Source organism: Pantherophis guttatus, chromosome 2, assembly GCF_059756535.1.
Source record: "Pantherophis guttatus breed Tessera chromosome 2, ASM5975653v1, whole genome shotgun sequence".
Lineage (NCBI taxonomy): Eukaryota > Metazoa > Chordata > Lepidosauria > Squamata > Colubridae > Pantherophis > Pantherophis guttatus.
This window is the reverse complement of record NC_142064.1, coordinates 264,527,989-264,547,429: the sequence shown is the minus strand read 5'-3', so window position 1 is coordinate 264,547,429 and position 19,441 is coordinate 264,527,989. Positions and strand designations below refer to the sequence as shown.

Below are 19,441 nucleotides of genomic sequence, written 5' to 3'. Positions count from 1 at the left end.
CGGGAGCAGGGAGCCATATCGTGTTAGGGGAGCGCGCGCTCGTTGTCTACGAGCGGTAGCGCGCTCAAGCCCCCAAGGTTCCACCTGTTCCCCAGGTTGCTCAGTTCCTCAGGGCCCAGGCCTTCGGCTGATGCTGTGCAGTGCCAGGTCTGTAGTAAATAAGGCCCCCCCTCATCTGTGATCTTGTTCAGGAGGGGGGAGCAGACCTGGCAGGTATTACGGAGACCTGGTTGGGCCCAGAGGGGGGGGGTCCCCCTCGTAGAAATGTGCCCACCAGGTTTCCATGCATTTCATCAGCCGAGGTCACAGGGGAGGGGCGGGGGGGGTAGCGGTTATCATTAAAGAAGGTCTTAGACTGAGGGAGGCCACTGTCCCTCAGACGGCTGGCTGTGAGTCCCTCCTTGTGAAGTGGGGTCATGGGGTTCAGATGGGTGTGCTGATCACGTACCTGGCTCCCTGCCACGTGGCAGCAGCCCTGCCTGAGCTACTCAACGTCATTGCCGCAGTGGCGGTTGATACCCCTAGACTTATGGTCATGAGAGATTTCAACCTGCCGTCCATGGGTGAGATGTCTGAGGTAGCTTGGGAGTTCATGGCTTCCATGACAGCTATGGACCTGACCCAGCTAATTCATGGCCCCACCCACATGGGGGGAACACGCTGGACCTGGTTTTTGTCTCTGGACAGTGGTTGAGTGATCTTGAGATAGGGGATATAGTCACCGAGCCCTTGTCATGGTCAGATCACTCTCTCCTTTGCCTTGACCTTCGAGCCGCTGCACCCTGCCACAGGGAGGCGGAGCCGGTAAGATGGTTCCGCCCCAGGCGCCTGATGGAACCTGATAGGTTCCAGATGGAGCTTGGGCCATTTCCTGAGGCTCTGGCAACCGCCTCAACTGGAGAACTAGTGGCCGCCTGGGATAGGTCAGCTGCTGGAGCTCTGGATCAGGTCGTGCCTTTGCGGCCTCTGACCCGGCACCGATCTCACCTGGCTCCCTGGTTCACTGAGGAGCTGAGGGAGATGAAGTGCTGGAAAAGACGCCTAGAGAGCAGTTGGAGGGCCAGCCTTTCCAAATCCGACCGGACACTGGTAAGATCTCATATTAGGAATTATCTAGTGGCGATAAAAGCAGCAAAATGTAATTATTTTGCTGCTCTTATTGCATCATCAGATAATTGCCCGGCCGCCCTGTTTAGGGTGACCCACTCCTTACTCCACCAGGGAGTGCAGGAGAACCCTTTGGAGGGTAGAGCCGAGGATTTTGTACAGTATCTCCATAACAAAATCACTCAGATTCAGGAAGATCTGGACTCTGACTGGGTAGGTTCAGCGGGGACGACTGGGGCAGGTCTTGAGAATGTTATCTGGGATGAGTTTGATCCTGAGACTCCTGATGACGTGGACAGGATTCTGGTTAGACTGAACGCGACATGTTTGCTGGACCCGTGTCCCTCCTGGTTAGTGCTGGCTTCCCGGGAGGTGACGCGAGGCTGGCTCCTGGGGATTATAAATGCTTCATTGGGTGAGGGTGACTTCCCCGCCACCTTGAAAGAGGCGGTGGTGAGGGCTCTCCTCAAGAAGCCTTCCCTGGACCCGGCAGTGTTGTCTAATTATCGTCCGGTCTCCAACCTTCGCTTTGTGGCGAAGGTTGTTGAGAGTGTGGTTCCGCGACAGCTCCCCCAGCACCTGGATGAAACAATATATCTGGATCCGTTCCAGTCGGGCTTCAGGCCTGGGTACAGCATGGAAATGGCATTGGTCACGTTGGTGGATGATCTCTGGAGGGCTCGGGACAGGGGTTGCTCCTCTGTCCTGGTCCTATTAGATCTCTCAGCGGCTTTTGATACCATCGACCATGGTATCATGCTGCACCGGTTGGAAGAGTTGGGGGTGGGAAGCACTGTGTTGTGGTGGTTCTCCTCCTTTCTCTCCGACCGGTCGCAGTCTGTGTTGGCAGGGGGGCAGAGGTCGACCCCAAGGCGCCTCATATGTGGGGTGCCACAGGGTTCAGTCCTCTCGTCCCTTCTGTTCAACATTTATGTAAAGCCGCTGGGTGACATCATCCGTGGTTTCGGGGTGAAGTACCACCAGTACGTTGATGATACTCAGCTGTACATCTCCACCCTGGACCACCCCAACGATGCCCTTGAAGTGATGTCCCGGTGCCTGGAGGCCGTGCGGATCTGGATGGGAAGGAACAGGCTCAGGCTCAACCCGTCCAAGACTGAGTGACTGTGGTTTCCGACGTCCCGATATAGTCAGTTGATGCCATCGCTGACTATTGGGGGCGAATCACTGGCCCCCATGGAGAGGGCTCGCAACTTGGGCGTCCTTCTGGATTCACGGCTGTCTTTAGAAGAGCACTTGACAGCCGTGACTGGGAGGATTTTCCACCAGGTCCGCCTGATTCGCCAGTTGCGTCCCTTTCTGGATCCGGACTCCTTAAACACGGTCACTCATGCCCTCGTCACTTCCCACCTGGACTACTATAACGCTCTCTACATGGGGCTCCCCTTGAGGAGCACCTGGAGGCTCCAACTGGCGCAGAGTGTGGCCGCGCAGGTGGTTATGGGAGCGATGTGGCGCTCCCATGTAACACCTCTCCTGCGCGAGCTGCACTGGCTCCCGGTGGTCTTCCGGGTGCGCTTCAAGGTTTTGGTTACCACTTTTAGAGCGCTCCATGGCTTAGGGCCTGGCTATTTACGGGACCGCCTGTTGCCGCAAACGGCTTCCCACCGGCCGGTACGCTCTCACAGAGGGGGACTCCTCCGTCGGCCAAACAATGTCGGCTGGCGGCCCCCAGGGGGAGTGCCTTCTCTGTGGGGACACCTACTATTTGGAACGAGCTCCCCCCGGAGATACGGAGGATCCCGGATCTACGCACCTTCCGCCGCGCTCTCAAGACCTTTTTATTTCACCTGGCTAGTCTGGCCTAACCTCTCCCATTCTCTTTTTAATGTAAATTTTAATGTAAATTTTAATTTGTTCTTAACCTGGGGTTTTAAATTTGTCTTGGGCTAAATTGATTTAATCCGATTTTACTTCTGCTCTTAAATTTTTGTATTCTATGTGTTTTATCTTGTGCCTGTTCACTGCCCTGAGTCCTTCAGGAGTAGGGCGGTATATAAATCAAATAAAATGAAATGAAAAATGAAAAAAGTACAGAGGCGTTTCACTCCTGTTCTGGAATATGGAGCATGTCTCTATTCCCTGCTGTCGCCCTTACCTTCTCAGGGTAGGCGAGGAGTGACTGGGAGGGTTGGGCTAGGGGCAGGCCAGCCAACAGGAAGCCAGAGCAGGGGGTTCAGCCAACAGGGAGCCACAGCAGGGGGACAAAAGAGCCACATGCGACTCTGGAGCTGCTGGTTGCCGACACCTGCCCTATACCATATCAGACAAGTGACTGTCCAGTCCCTTTTTAAAAATCTCCAATGATGAAGCACCCACAACCTCTGAAGGCAAGCTGTTCTACTGGATTATTGTTCTCATTGTAAGTTTCCAGGTTGCTTTTCTCCTTCATTCGTTTCCATCTATTGTTCCTTTTCTTGCCTTCTGGTTCTTTAGAAAATTGTGGTGGGTTTCAAACATTTTTACTACCAGTTCTGTGGGTGTGGCTTGGTGGGCGTGGCATGGCTTGGTGGGCATGTCAGGGGAAGGTTACTTCAAAATCTCCATTCCCTCTCCAACCCACTAACCTGCTCTGGGAAGGAATCAAACTCCCCCCTCGTCATTTCCCCAAATAAAATATTACTCATAAGAAAAGGCTCCCAGAAAAGCAAGGAAAAATCGAGCTGCTAACAAAGGAACCTGCCTGATACTGTCAAACATTGCTCTAAACCGTGGTGGCGGGGCCCTTGCTGGCGGAATCACCATGGCGACTGGAGGCAGGGCAGTGACCTATTGAGGTGCTGCGGCGGACAGCGGGGGGAATACCAGCGGCTGAACTGGAACCTGCGGTGGCGCTGCTAGCTGCTGGATCAGACCACATGGCAGAGCTGGGATTGTTGGGGCAAATTGGGCCGACGATGGGGAGCAGACTGTGTTGGCATCCACTGGCACTGGACCCACCTCTGGCCAGGATAGAATCCCCAACTTGGGGGGGGAGTAAATTCCACAGGAGGGAGCATGAAGGCAGGTTGATGAGGGCTGGATACAGGATGATATCCAGGCGATCGTTCTTTCAGTCCCATCTCTGGAGTTGGATCAGGCTCACAACTTTTCCTGGAATCCATCTCCCTGGACCAAGTGTCTAGACTTTGCATCGTCTCTGCAGCTTCAAGGGCTCTTACCACACCTTCAGAAGGAGAATACCGGGTCTCAATAAACCTTCCGGTATGTGCTCCCATGGCTCCCTCTGCAATCTCCTCTCTCTCTTCCATCTTTGCTGAGTCTTTGCACCACCCAAGCTTTAGGTTAGTGCTGGGGCTCAGCACCCCATTCAGCCCCCTTTTGGGGTGCTGCTTAGTTATTTAGGAGATTCAGGTTAATGTCAGGGTTCCAAGGAACATCCCCAATGAAATAAAGCTCTGAGGCCTGAGGTTCCTCATAGTTCCAATTTATTAGAGATGTCATCTGGGAAAACCCAAATCCGAAAGCTTCCAGGGTTTCCACACCCAGCTGACAGTTCACAGCCCTGCCCCACACCCACAAGTTTATCACATTGTCCAATCAACTCTTCACACTCAACTGGATGCAATCTTCAGGCAGTCTTCATCAGGCGCAGGCAAAAGTCCTTGAATACGGAATGTTATTATGACTAACTTTCTACCGCTCCAACAACCCCCTTCCAACTTCCCCAGCTAAAATATGTGGCAGTTAACAAGCAAAAAGGAAAATTGTCTTCCAAAACTGACACTGTCCTTTCCAAGTTATTATTGTTGGGTTGTGGTCCGCCCAAGTGTTTATTTCAATATTTACTTCTTGTATGTTATCTATAAGTTCTGTTGATATCCATATCATATCTATCCTCGACCATGACAAATGTAAAGGTATATTGTTTTCTGTCTTTGTCTCCAAATATCTTGAATACTTAATTCTTCAATCATTGTAAAAAAAGATTTTGGAAGAGTTTTTCTGGGTTTCTTATTTGTCTTTGTTGTTTTGTAGTCCAACTCCACATCCATCACAGCGTTAAAGTCACCCATTATGCATATATATTCATAGTCCAATTCTATAATTTGCCTGTGATTCTTCTTGTTTGTCATTTGGAGCATATAACACTATCAAAAGTATTTGTTTAAAATTCATTTTTATTTCCACCATTACTATCCTATCTTCTTGATCCTCAAAAATTAATTTAGGCTCTAATTTTTCTTTAACATATAAAGCTACTCCCCTTTTATTTTGTTGTATCAATGAAGTAAATACGACTCCTAATTTTGAATGCTAATTTTGCATGTTGTTTTCTAATATGTACTTCTTGTAAGCATGTAATGACTGTCTTTAGCCTATTTACTTTGTTGAAAATTCTGATCCTTTCTGTAGCCGAATTAAATCCATTTACATTTAAGTCCAATTACATTGATATTGCTTTTATTTCTTCTTCCATATTTAATTTTACTTGTTACTAGTTTTTAGTTTCATCGTTCTTGTCTCCCTTTGTTCCTTTGGGTCCATTGATCTTGCTCCTTCTCTTAGTGCTCTCTCTTCCTGTTCTTTTGTGTTTTCTTCTTTGCCTTTTTCTTCCATCTTTATGTTTAGTTTCTCTTATTGCTCCCAATTATCCTTTAATGGTCCACAAAATTATTCATAAAATAACTTTGTTTTTTCAATTGAATCCAGTCTATGACTTTGTTCTTGCCATGTCACCAAGATTCCTTCTGATATTAACCATCTGAAACTCACTCCTTTTGTTATTAAAATTTTTGTTAAAAATTGATACTCTCTCCTCAAGTCTCTAACTCTTTTAGGTAGTTGTCTCAGTACAATTATTTCTTTGTCTTTGTACTTCAGTGCTGTACTTCTTGTTACTTGTAGTATCTCTGTTTTTAGTGCTTTCTTTGTAAATCTTACATGTACTTCTCTTGGTAATTTATTCCTCATTGCATATCTTGTATGTACTCTAAAGGCTGCATTAATCTCATTTCAAATCTCCTTCGGTTCTTCTGTAGCTTCTGCCAGTACTCAGCAATCACCTCTGGTAAATTTTCTCCTTTTTTCTCCTCTATATTTTGGAATCTTAGGTAATAGTCAGAACAGTCAATTTCCAACGAGATTATTGTTTTTCTTGATTTTTATCAGCTGACATCAATTTTTCTTCTAATTCTTCAACCCTCTTTTCTGTCATTTCTGTTTTTTCCTCTACTTTTTGAATTCTTTCTTCATTTTTCCCAATCATCTCTTTCATTTCTTTTAAATCCTGTTTCAAGTCATCATGGAAAGACTGTATGGGATTTTTTGGTTCCAATGTCTCCGAAGTTTTTGTTTCTGTCAATGAGGGGCTTGCTGCTGGGTGTAGATGTGCTGTAAATTTCTTCATTTCTATGTTATCTAAAATGAATTTATAATCCGCTTATATTTTATTTGTAATCCAAATTCCTAATCTTCCCCGATGGTTGGATTAGAAAAAAAAATAGAAAGAAAAAGACTTCAACCAACCCCCCAAAAACGAAGTGCAAAAATTATTCCAACAGTAAAAAAAAAAAAAGTGGGAAAGAAAAAAAAACCACCACAAAAAAAAATATCCAAGAGAAAAAATAAAAACAAAAATTTAATCCCAAACAAAAAAAAATTAAAAAAATTAAAAATTTTCTTCAGGCTCTTCTTCTCTTAATCCACTTTCTCAACAATTCAGTTCTTTACAAATCCAATAGCAAGAACGAGAAGGACGAGCAGAAATAAAAATAGTAAGCCAAAAAAAAAGCCCGCGAATTATCCACTCCTTATTCCCTTTACTAACTTGTGCAAGGTCCAAAAAAAGCAGAAACAAAATGAAGAGTTTTCCAATACTTATCCACCACAACAGAATCCAAACAAAGTACTTCAAAGTGTTCAAAAAAAGTAAGTAAGGGAATAAACCAAAAAGAAAAAGAAAAAAAATTTAAAAAGTGAAAACAAAGTTAACAATCCAGTCCTTCTCTCTTGCACATCTGCTTCCTTATCTCCCCAGTTAGAATTATCAAGGACAGCCTTAGAATTAAAGTTGATTCAAAGTCCTTTTCTCTTTTTTTCTTTTTCTTCTGCCACTAGATGGCACTTGCAGGCTAGTTCAGTCTTTTAAACAAAAATCTTTTAAGGTTTATAATTAGTTCTGTTCAAGTTTTAATTTCACAATTATTTGCAACTATTTCATCTCTTTGCAGAAAAAAAGTTCAGACTTCTTAAACTGGTTAATCCTAGTTTTTAAAAGAACCCCAAATTCTTCCATTTCTCTTCCAAAAGGAGTTTCTTTTTGCCTTGGACTTTCACTTTCTTCACCCCCCAATGCCAGATGTGAGAGCCAAATACACTCCCACTCTCACTCCTCTCTCTCAGCCTCTTATTATTATTATTATTAGTCATATTTCTATGCCACCCACTCTCCGAGGACTCTGGGCGGCTTACACCAAAGACAGTATACTAAATAGCATATTGCCCCCAACAATCTGGGTCCTCATTTTACCCACCTCAGAAGGATGGAAGGCTTCTTGAGCCAACCTTGAGCCAGTGAGATTTGATCTGCTGATCTGCTGAACTAGCAGTTAGCTGAAGTAGCTGCAGTACTGCACTCTAACTACTGCGCCACCTCGGCTTTTCCACTCTATTCTTCTACAAGTGGAAATGAAGGGAAACTTTTTTGTTCAAAAATATAAATTTTGCGCACCTCGATGACACACACTATCTTCTTTTGCTTTCTTCCTCTGCAGCCGCCCCAGCTTCTTAGCAACTTCTAGGGTCGCTTTCTCTGCCACCTAGTTTGAGGAGCTTCTCCTGACAAACCAGGGAGTTTGCGATCCCCCTGTGTTGGTCAGTCTGGGCTCCTCTTGTTCGTCGTCCCTACAGGACGACTTAGGTCACTGGGGACCCCTGGGCAATGGAGATATCGACGGCTCTTTAGGAGCTCCCAAAGAGTCCGTTGTACCGCCACGATGCTGGCTGGGCCTCCTTTAGTTTGACAGTGTTGAAGGAATTATTTGTTTAGCAGAGTGATGGCGTTTGGGGAAAATCTGTTCTTGTGTCTAGTTATTCTGGTGTGCAGTGCTCTATAGTGTGGTTTTGAGAGTAGGAATTGAAACATTTTATGTCCAGCAAGCGAGGGGTCTGTAAATATTTTCACAAAGTTGTGATGGCCACAATTTTGAGGAACATTTGTAAGTCAATTTTTTCAGCACCAGTGTAATTTTAAAGGCGGAGTAGTAAACTGTAAGCGAGTACTGTCTATAAAACAGAGAAACCCAAAGGATGCACAATAGCTATTATTTAAAAAATCCTAGGTTAAGCCCAGTTCTTCCAGGATAATAAATGGATGGTGCACCACTAGGAATTCCTGTGTTTGTTTGCTTGGTAAAAAAAATCACAGAAGACAACAGTGGCATAAGAGTTCCATATTGTTCCCAAGAAAAGAAGGTGTCCATAAAATCACAAGTCAACCCTCATATGAAGGAGAACCAGTTTTAAAGCATATACCACCAATGGAATAAAATGGAAGGAAGATGTAGAAACTGATATGTTTCAATCCAATTGCTTCTTATGGCTTTTGAACCATGAAGGTCACCTGCAGGACAGAACAGCCTTTACATCTGAAGTTTTACACTGCTTTTATCACTGCCCTAAACTCCCCCAATATATTTGCTATTCATATGGTTTCTTCCACTTGCGTGCCTCATTCTTGACACAATCTGAACAGACATGCTTGGTGCACTGAATTCCTGGAACTGTTAGGAAAAGATAAACTTTGAAACCCCTCTGTGTCTTTTCTCCTCTTGCTTTCTCCTTATATGAGGAGCCACAATCTATAGTCTTAGTGCTTCAATCCCCAAGAGATGCTGGCTGGAGAATTCTGAGGCTGAAAATCTTGGGGGGACCCAGGGAGAAAAAGGCTGGGATTACTGGCACGTAGCATTTCTATCATCTACCATCATAAAAATGCAAAGAACAATCCCAAAATTTTTTTTATATAATTGTCCAATTTCTACAAAAATAAATATCCAGAAACTTCTTACACTGAAGGCAAGATAGCCATTATCAAAGTAATATGTTCCAACTTCTTCTTTCCTCTTCCCCATCTAATACCATTACATATTTGCCTACAAAACATCAGGCAAATTCTATTTAAAGTCAATTTCTCAGCTGGACTTATAATGGGACACTAGAAATGAAACTCAAGCCTTCTCTACACTTATCACTTGGGCCGTCATGTGGATTTTCCTGTGTGCGATAAGGGTGGAAAGTTTCCTGAAGCACCGTCCACACTCGGGGCACTAAAATGGTTTCTCCCTTTTGTGTATAAGGACATGATTTATAAGGTTAACCCTAGTACTAAGATCTTTCCCACAGTATGGACACTTGTATAGTTTCTCTCCTGTGTGAGTCCTCTGGTGTTGAGCCAGGTTCGACTTATGACTGAAACTTTTCCCACAATCAGGACATTCAAAGGGTTTCTCTCCTGTGTGAGTCCTCTGGTGTCGAATCAGGCTGGAATTCTGACTGAAACTTTTCCCACAGTCAGGACATTCAAAGGGTTTCTCTCCTGTATGAGTCCTCTGGTGTTGAAACAGGCTGGACTTCTGACTGAAACATTTCCCACAATCAGGACATCCCAAGGGTTTTTCTCCTGTGTGAGTCCTCTGGTGTTGAAACAGGCTGGAATTCTGACTGAAACTTTTCCCACAGTCAGGACATTCAAAGGGTTTCTCTCCTGTGTGAGTCCTCTGGTGTTGAATTAGGGTGGAATTCTGACTGAAACATTTCCTACAATCAGGACATTCAAAGGGTTTCTCTCCTGTGTGAGTCCTCTGATGTTTAACCAGACTAGAATTCTGACTTAAAAATTTCCCACAATCAGGACATTCCAAGGGCTTCTCTCCTGTATGAGTCCTCTGATGTTGAAACAGGCTGGAATTATGACTAAAACTTTTCCCACAGTCAGGACATTCAAAGGGTTTCTCTCCTGTGTGAGTCCTCTGGTGTTGAATCAGGGTGGAATTCTGACTGAAACTTTTCCCACAATCAGGACATTCAAAGGGTTTCTCTCCTGTGTGAATCCTCTGGTGTTGAACCAGGCTGGAATTCTGACTGAAACTTTTCCCACAGTCAGGACATTTAAAGGGTTTCACTCCTGTGTGAATCTTCTGGTGTTGAACCAAGCTGGAATTCTGACTGAAGCTTTTCCCACAGTCAGGACATTTAAAAGGTTTCACTCCTGTGTGAGTCCTCTGGTGTTGAACCAGCCTGGAATTCTGAATGAAACATTTCTCACAATCAGGACATTCAAAGGGTTTCTCTCCTGTGTGAGTCCTCTGGTGGCCAATGAGGCTGGAATTCTGACTGAACCTTTTCCCACAGTCAGGACATTCAAAGGGTTTCTCTCCTGTGTGAGTCCTCTGGTGGCCAATGAGGTTGGAATTCTGACTGAAACTTTTCCCACAGTCAGGACATTTAAAGGGTTTCTCTCCTGTGTGAACCCTCTGATGTTGAACCAGGCTGAAATTCTGACTGAAACTTTTCCCACAGTCAGGACATTCAAAAGGTTTTTCTCCTGTATGAGTCCTCTGGTGTTTCAATAGGTTGGAATTGTTACTGAAAGTTTTACCACAATCAGGACATTCAAAGAGTTTCTCTCCTGTGTGTGTCCTCTGGTGTTGAACCAGCCTGGAATTCTGAATGAAACATTTCCCACAATCAAGACATTTAAAGGGTTTCACTCCTGTGTGAGTCCTCTGATGTTGAACCAGCCTGGATTTCTGAATGAAACATTTCTCACAATCAGGACATTCAAAGGGTTTCTCTCCTGTGTGAGTCCTCTGGTGGCCAATGAGGTTGGAATTCTGCCTGAACCTTTTTCCACAGTCAGGACATTCAAAGGGTTTCTCTCCTGTGTGAGTCCTCTGGTGTGGAACGAGGTGGGAACTCTGACTGAAACTTTTTCCACAATCAGAACATTCAAAGGGTTTCTCTCCTGTGTGAGTCCTCTGGTGTTTCACAAGGTTGGAATTGTTACTGAAACTTTTACCACAATCAGGACATTCAAAGGGTTTCTCTCCTGTGTGAGTCCTCTGGTGTGTCACCAGGTTGGAATTGGTACTGAAACTTTTCCCACAGATAGGACATACAAAGGGTTTCTCTTTGGTGTGAGTCCACATTGCCATTTTCGCTAAAGCATTTACCGCATTGCGAGCACTTGTAGGGCTTCTCTCCTATATGGATCCTTTCACTGACCACAATGGTGTTGTTCTGACAAAAGGTTTTGCCACATTCAGAGTATTTGTACGACTTTTCTCCAGTCTGGATCCTCTCAGGCATAATCAGCTGTGATTTGCAAGTTGTATCTTTCCTACAACAGGCACGTCTATGAAGCTCTCAAATATTTTGATTTCTGGACTGATTTTTTTTGCTATTCAATGTTGCTTGTTATCCTCAGTTGTCCAAAGCACTCTTAGTGCCATCCTCTTTGTCTATAAGATTCAAATAAAAGTGCATCTTTAATTGTGCATAAAATGGTTGAGGAAGATGAAAAAGAAAAAAGAAAAAAGTTTACATTACAATGAAAAAGCAAGCATGCCATAATGCTCTAATAAGCTCTTACATTAATTATGATTCATTTGACACATGGAAGACTACCCAGATCAGCGGTTTCCCGCCGATGGTCCATGGACCAGTGGTAGTCCATGAGAAAACGTTGGTGGTCTGCAGAAAAAATATTTGCAATTTTTTATATCGTACTAAATGCTATTTATCATTTTAAAAAAATCATATTAGTGGTCCGCAGGATTTAAAATTATGAATTTAGTAGTCCCTGAGGTCTGAAAAGTTGGTGACCCCTGACCTAAATCCAAGTTCGAATATCCTTTCATTTATGAAATTCACTTGTTGACTGGGTCAATCACAAAATCTTAGCAGTGCCAACTACACTCACTTTGATTTCTATGGTTTTACTTACGGTAACGGTATCATAAATATCATTGCAACAGAGCAGAAGAACATAATAGAATTGGAAGGGACCTTGGATGTCTTCTAATCAAATTGCTGCTCAAGCAGGAAACCCTATACCATTTCAGACAAGTGGCTCTCTTGTCTCTTTCGAAAAGCCTCCAGTGATGGACCACTACAACTTCTGAAGGCAAGCTATTCTGCTGGTTACTTGTTCTCACCATTAGGTTCCATAGTATAAAGAAGTATTCAGAAATGAAGGAGCAGCCAAGTATTTCTAATAAAATGCCCTTGATCAATTGATCATCAACAAGTATGACTACATCTATAAAAGCCGAAGTTGTGAGAGTTTGCTGGTCTCCAGCATTGAGTTCTGTAAAGAGCCTCTTGATGCGGGTAAAGAAGGAGAGTGCAAAAGTTGGCTTGAAACTCAACATTAAGAAAACTAAGATCATGGCACTGGCCCTTTCAATTCTTGGCAAAGAGAAGGGGAAGAAATGGATGTAGTGACAGATTTTATTTTCCTGGGCTCCAAGATCACTGCAGATGGAGACTACAGCCAAGAAATTAAAAGACGCTTGCAAAAGAAGAAGGGGACGATAGAGAACAAGGTGGCTGGATGGAGTCACTGAAACAGTAGGCGTGAGCTTAAATGGACTCCAGAGGATGGTAGAGGACAGGAAGGCCTGGAGGAACGTTGTCCATGGGGTTGCGATGAGTCAGACATGACTTCACATTGGTGGGCAGCAACAATTCCTTTTCTAATATCATCAGCAAATGTGGCTACATCTACAAAAGCCGAAGTTATAGGAGTTTGCTGGCCTCCGGCATTGAGTTGTGTGTTAACACAGTGCCAAAGAATAAAGAATCAGCAATGATATTAGAAAAGAAATTGTTGCTGCCCACCAATTTGGGAAGGTTTAAAAGGCCATTTCCAAACAATTAAAACCCCATCATTCTACAGTGGGGAAGATTATTCACAAGTGTAAAACAATCAGGAGAGTTACTAAACTTCTGAGGAGTGGACGTTCAAGGAAATTCAGCCAAAGGTCAGATGGTGCAATGGCAAAAATTACAAAAAATCAAAGAGTTATATCTCAGACTCTACAGCAGGGCTGTCAAACTAGTGGCCTGTGGGCCAGATTGATCACGCGCTGGACACATCACTGCAAGAGACTGTTAAAGTCACACAGAAAAGAATTACTTCTAGTTGTTGCTGCTTAAGGTGGTTCTACAAATTATTGAATCATATGTGTTTTCACACATGATTTCTCTGTTTTAGCTTCCTTTTTATAAAATAAATGATGACCTGATGTAACATGTCATGTGTTGTTGTTCATCTACGGTTGTATTTACCTATCGTATTTTTCAGAGTATAACATGCACCGGAGTATAAAACACATCTTAGCTTTTGGGGAGAAAAATAAGGAGGGGGGGAAAATCTGTCTACCAGGTATTCATCTGGCTAGCGTCCTTAGTCTGGTCAGCTTCAGCACATTAGTTTGCTGGTTTTGAGTACGCGCGCTTGTGCTTTTTATCCCCCGTTTGGGGATAAAAAACAGCTTTTAAAGCACAACTTTGTGCTTTGATCTTTGGAGAGAGAAGCAATGAGAAAAGCAGGCAAAGCACAGAGATTGCTTCACTTGCTAGTGCCTCGTTAGGACTGAAAAAAAGCTTCTAAAGAACAGCTGAGTCAGAGGGAGCAGGCAAAGCACGGAAGATCGCTTCACTGAAAAAAAGCTTCTAAAGAACAGCTGAGAATCAGAGGGAGAAGGCAAAGCATGGAGATTGCTTTGCCTGGAAGATCGCTTCACTCGCTAGCGCCTTGTTAGGGCTGAAAAAAAGCTCTGAAAAAGCTATATTCGGAGTATAAAACGTACCCAAATTTTCAGCCTCTTTTAGGGAGGGGGAAAAATGTGTCTTATACTCTGAAAAATATGGTACTTTTAAGAACTTCTAAGGACCAAATGATTTTCACTGTCCTGATACGTAAAATCATAGAAATCAAGGAGAGTGTACCTTCTTTTTCACATGACTGTTTATCTGGATGTCCTGGGGATAGATTATGTTTGCAGGTATGTACATTCAGAAAAAAATAAACACACACACACACCTACAATATGGAGAAAATCCATGTCTTTCAAGCCTGGAAAATATCTCAAAATGGTTATAGTCAAACCTTCTGTGCTATTGTTAATCAGGAACGTGGTGAATTTGATGTTTGCTCATGTGTTGAGATGGCAAGGCTGAAGTTCAGGCCTTAACACCAGGGGTGAAATGTAAAATCTGTTACTACCAGTTCTGTGGGCGTGGCTTGGTGGGGGGGTAATGTGACTGGGGGGTTGTGGCCAACTTTTTTTTTTTATTTTAACTTTTCAAAGCATTTTTTCTGCAAATGCAAAAAAATGCTTTGAAAAGCCTCTGCCGATCAGGAACACAGTTGGGATCGTCAGAGCCTTTTCAAAGCATTTTTTAAACCACCTCTTCCACTGAAGAGGTTGCAGAAAAAAATGCTTTAAAAGTCTCTCTGATGATCCCAGCTGAGTTGCCTGATCGACAGAGGCTTTTCAAAGCATTTTTTTAACCACCTCTTCCCCGGAAGAGGTTGCAGAAAACAATGCTTTGAAAAGCCTCTGAGATCCCAGCTGAGCTGCGCGATCATCAGAAGCTTTTTTTTTTACTTTTAAAAGCATTTTTTCGGCGGAAGAAGTTGTAGAAAAAATGCTTTTAAAAGTAAAAAAAAGCCTCTGATGATCGTGCGGCTCAGCTGGGCATGGGGGGGGGCGGCGCAGGGATTTTTGCTACCGGTTCTCCGAACCACCCGCCGCCATCGCTACCAGATTGGACGATCCGGTCCGAACCGGGAGCATTTCACCCCTCCTCAACAGGCTTCTGAGGCCATGGAAACTTTCACAGGAAACCACCAGCCTGTTGGTTAGGCACGTGACAAAAACCACAGAAGGCATGCTTGACTATTTTTATAATTTCTATAATTTCTATATCTCTATACCTTATCTGTCAACTGCCTCTTATGTAATGAAGTGAAAGCAAAGAAATGTATAAATATCTGTGTTGCACTATGCTCAGGGTTTCTTCCTTCTTAGGAGGGACCCATCTTAATTCAGATGAATAAATGCATTGTCTTATCAACACACACACTTGGACTCTGTCTTTTAATGAGCCACACCTGTCAATCTGCATGACACTAACTTTATAGATGTGGGAGCTTTAACTGATGAAATGATGCCTAAAACAGTGGTGGGTTTCAAAATTTTTTACTACCGGTTCTGTGGGTGTGGCTTGGTGGGCGTGGCAGGGGAAGGATATGTAAAATCTCCATTCCCACCCCTCTCCAGGGAAAGTATACTGCAAAATCCCCATTTCCTCCCGATCAGCTGGGACATGGGAGGCAAAGAATAGATGGGGATGGGGCCAATCAGAATTTTTATTACCGGTTCTCAGAACTATTCAAAATTTCCAGTACTGGTTCTCCAGAACTGGTCAGAACTTGCTGAAACCCACCTCTGGCCTAAAACCTCTGCAAGATTTGAAGCAACAGTTATGGCCATGGAAACCATGAGCTCTAGGTAAGGGCAGAAAATACCTTCCACAACCCCTTTGGTGACATCCCAATTGAAGTAGTCCTCACTTACTGACTGCAATTGGGACTGGCAACTGTGTCATTAAGCAGCCCAATCATGAAGCATGATGTCACATGATAGTGCCAATTTACATCTGTTCCTTTAATGTGTCTTAATGTGTATGTATTTTTATGTCTCTAAGCTGCCCACAGTTATGTCATAGTAAGGTTGGTGGACAATAAATATTATAAATAAATACACCTGAACAGTCAAAACATTCAATAGCTTTTTAAAAAAGTGCTGGGTTAAGCACAGTGGAGCCTGGGGGGGCACCAGTTGGAAACACTGTGTTTGTTAACTAGAAATGGAAGTAGAACAAAACAAGAACAACCCAAAAAAGACCAGAGGCAAATAAATCCGATCTTGTTGCCCACAAAACATCAGGTCCATAAGAGAAGAATTGAGTTGGGGGGGCCTTGGAGGTCTTCTAGTCCATCCCCTGTTCAGGCAGGAGACCCTATTCCGTCCAGAACAAATGGCTGCCCAATCGCCCCTCAAAACCCTCCAGGGACGGAGCAGCCACAACCTCTGGAGGGAAGCCATTCCCAAAGAACCAACCTCCACTTGAAAGAGGCTTTTTCAAGCTTCCCACCAGCAGAAAATTGCAGCCCCCAGTTCCACAGCCTGCAGCACCAGTGGGCTTCCATTTGGGGAGGGAAGGAACCTGCAGCAGCCGCAGCTGAGAGGCTTCAGCCCAGTTGCTTCTCCGCTTCCAGCCCAAGTTGCTCCCGGACTCTCCTCCCACCTGCAGCCCTCCACTCACCTGCCAGCTGCTGCTTCCACCATGGAAACAGCAGGAAAGCCGCTCTGCACACCAACTTCCTCCCATCAGTCATTCCGGAAGAGGAAGTTGCTCTGCGCTTCTCCTCTCTTCCCATCCTATCTAGCAATGCAGTACTCGATCGATGGTTTAAAAACTCCTGTTTGTAAGCTCGAGCACGGATGGCACTACTGTGTTGATGGCTTTTTAGGCACAGTGTTGCCTGCCCGCCATCTAGCGACAGGAGGTGGAAAAACACGCTTGTCCAATCTCCACCAAAGCGTTTAGAAGAGGTTTTCAGGGATTATATGGCAGCAGGTCCTTTTCGACTCCTAGCAACCGACCTTTGCAACTGAGCCAAGTGAAAAAGTGAAGTGTGACATTACTTCGCTTCGTTTTTGGTGCCTTTGGGTCAGTCTTGATGCCTGGCCTTGCAGGTTCCTTTGGAAGGGTTTTTGGAAGCCCCCCCCCCTTTCCTGCTTCCAAGGGCTGAGAGGACTGGCCAAAGTTGAACAGATGGGTTTGCCCTTCAGGTGGCACTGGAATTGAGCGTTTCTCTGTCTCTAAGCTGGTGCCTTCACCACTACACCAAACTGGATCTTCTTCCTCCCCACAAAACATACCCATTGACTTGTTCCTGGTGCTCCCACAGCAAATTCAAGGCTGCAGCTTTCAAGATCAATGAATCAATCTGAATAGATCTGGAAGGGACCTTGGATGTCTTCTAGTCCAGCCCCCTGCTCAAGCCTGAGACTTTATACCATTTCAGACAAGTGATTATCCTGTTTATGTTTAAAAACTTCCAGTGATGAAGCACCTAAACCTCTGAAGGCAAGCTGTTCCACTGCTTAATTGTTCTCATTTTTAGGAAGTTTCTCCCTAATTATAAGTTGCTTCCCTCCTTCATTAGTTTCTATCCATTGTTCCTTGTCTTGCCTTCTGCAGTTAACGTAACCCCCTGCAACTTTTGCAATTGACGTGACCCCTCCTCTTTGTGGAGGTCTTCTAGTCCAGCCCCCTACTCAAGCAGGGGACCCTATACCAGGGGTCTGCAACCTTAAACCATTGGTGGTGGTATTTACCAGTTCTCCGAACTACTCAAAATTTCCACTACCGGTTCTTGTGAACCGGTCAGAACCAGCTGAAACCCACCTTTGGCATTCATGTATTTTACATGCAATAAACTGTTTGCTGCTTCACTTTACGACTGTCAAATTTCTGATTGATGAGTCTGTTTCTCACACACCTAGAAGTAAACAAAGTTATAACCAGTAGCCAACATGGGTTGATCAAAAACAGATCATGCCAAACAAACCTTATTTCATTCTTTGACAAAGTAACTAAATTAGTGGACCAGAGAAATGCTGAGGACATAGTATACTTACATTTCAGTAAAAGCATTTGATAAAGTAGATCACAACCTACTTCTGGGAAAGCTAGAAAAATGTGGGATAGACAGCACCACCGCAAGATGGGTTTCTAACTGGCTGACAAATCATACTCAATGTGTAGTCCTCAATGAAGCTACACCCACATGGAGGAAAGTAAGCAGTAAGTGAACCCCAGATTGCATTTTAGGCCCAGCACTGATCTAAATCTTCATAAATTATCTAGACAAGGGGATAGAAGGGGAATTCATTAAATTTGCAGATGACACTAAGCTGCCAGGAATAGCCAACACCCCAGAAGACAAGGTGAAGATCGAAAATGACTTGACAGACTTGAACAGTGGGCCCTATCTTAAAAAATGATATTCAACACAGATAAAAAATAAAGTTTTACATTTAGACAAGAAAAACCAACTGCATAGGTATAAACTAGGTGAAATCAGGGGTGAAATCCTACCGGTTCAGACAGGGCCGGATTTAGATGAAAAGAGGCCCTAGGCTATTTCACTTATGAGGCCCTTTCACCTATAGTGAAAGTGTAATTTTAATTTTGCTAACAATTTGAATGTAGGCCCCTCTTGATCTTGAGGCCCCTCTTGATCTTGAGGCCCTAGGCTGAAGCCTAGTTAGCCTATAGGAAAATCCGGCCCTGGGTTCAGACCGGTTGGCAGTGGTGGGTTGCTACCGGTTCTCCCCATTTTGGGAGAGCTGGTAGTGGAAATCTTCATAGGAGAGCAAACCGGTTTGCTTTGAATGTCAGTTGGGCCCTCCTCCCCACCCCTGCACTATACCTACCTTTATTTCTTTTGGGGTGTTTTTTGGTCAGCTGTAAAGCCCGACAGAGTGGATTGCCATGCCTCAGCTGTTTTTTTACTCAATGCACTTTTTTACTCAAAGTTCGGTGCACGTGCAGTGAAGCGAGTGAAGCGATTGTGCTCAAAGCGCATGTACAATGCGAACCGGTGGTAAAACTGATTATAACCCACCACTGGATTGTGGGCATCAGTTTGCTGAACGAGTAGTAATAATCCCTCCTTGGGCCCACCCACATCCGGCCGGTCACCGCTCACCTCTTCTTGCCACTCGATATTCCAGAGAATTCAATGTTAAATGCAGCAGAGAGAATGCTAACTTTTCTCCCCCTGTTCAGAACGGAGCTGCTGCAGCCTGTCCCTTTTAAAGTAGTCCCCAGGAGGGAGGGGGAGGAGGGGGACAAGGGGGACGTGGAACAGCTGGAATGGAGCCCTTTTATGTGAAAGGCAGGAAAATGGGGAAGGGGATTTTCCTGCCTGTCATCCATTCCTCAATCTCAGCACAGACTGAGGGAAGGATGGTAGGCAGGAATATTCCCCTCCCCATTTTTCTGCCATTCACGAAAAGGAGTGGCTGAGAGGAGAAGGGCCAGTGAGGAGCCCCTTGATGTGAGTGATGTCGAGTTGGCCATGCCCACCCAGTCACATGACCTCCGCACAACAAGCCACGTCCACAGAACCGGTAGGGGAAATTTTTTAATTTCATCCCTGGGTGACACCTGTTTTAATGCCAGTAACTGTGAGAGGGATCTTGGAGTCCTAGTGGTCAATCAC

The 19,441-nt window shown here is 44.5% G+C and overlaps 1 protein-coding gene and 1 pseudogene across 2 annotated transcripts in view; one reads left to right on the top strand and one right to left on the bottom strand.

Moving 5' to 3' along the window:
• Nucleotides 1–19,441, top strand: part of LOC132710035 (uncharacterized) — a 173,535-nt gene that overhangs the window by 142,839 nt on the left and 11,255 nt on the right. The window lies entirely within an intron of this gene.
• On the bottom strand, nt 4,540–14,214 carry LOC148115760 (uncharacterized; annotated as a pseudogene). Its single transcript, XR_015731707.1, has one exon. The product of XR_015731707.1 is annotated as an uncharacterized LOC148115760 (transcript).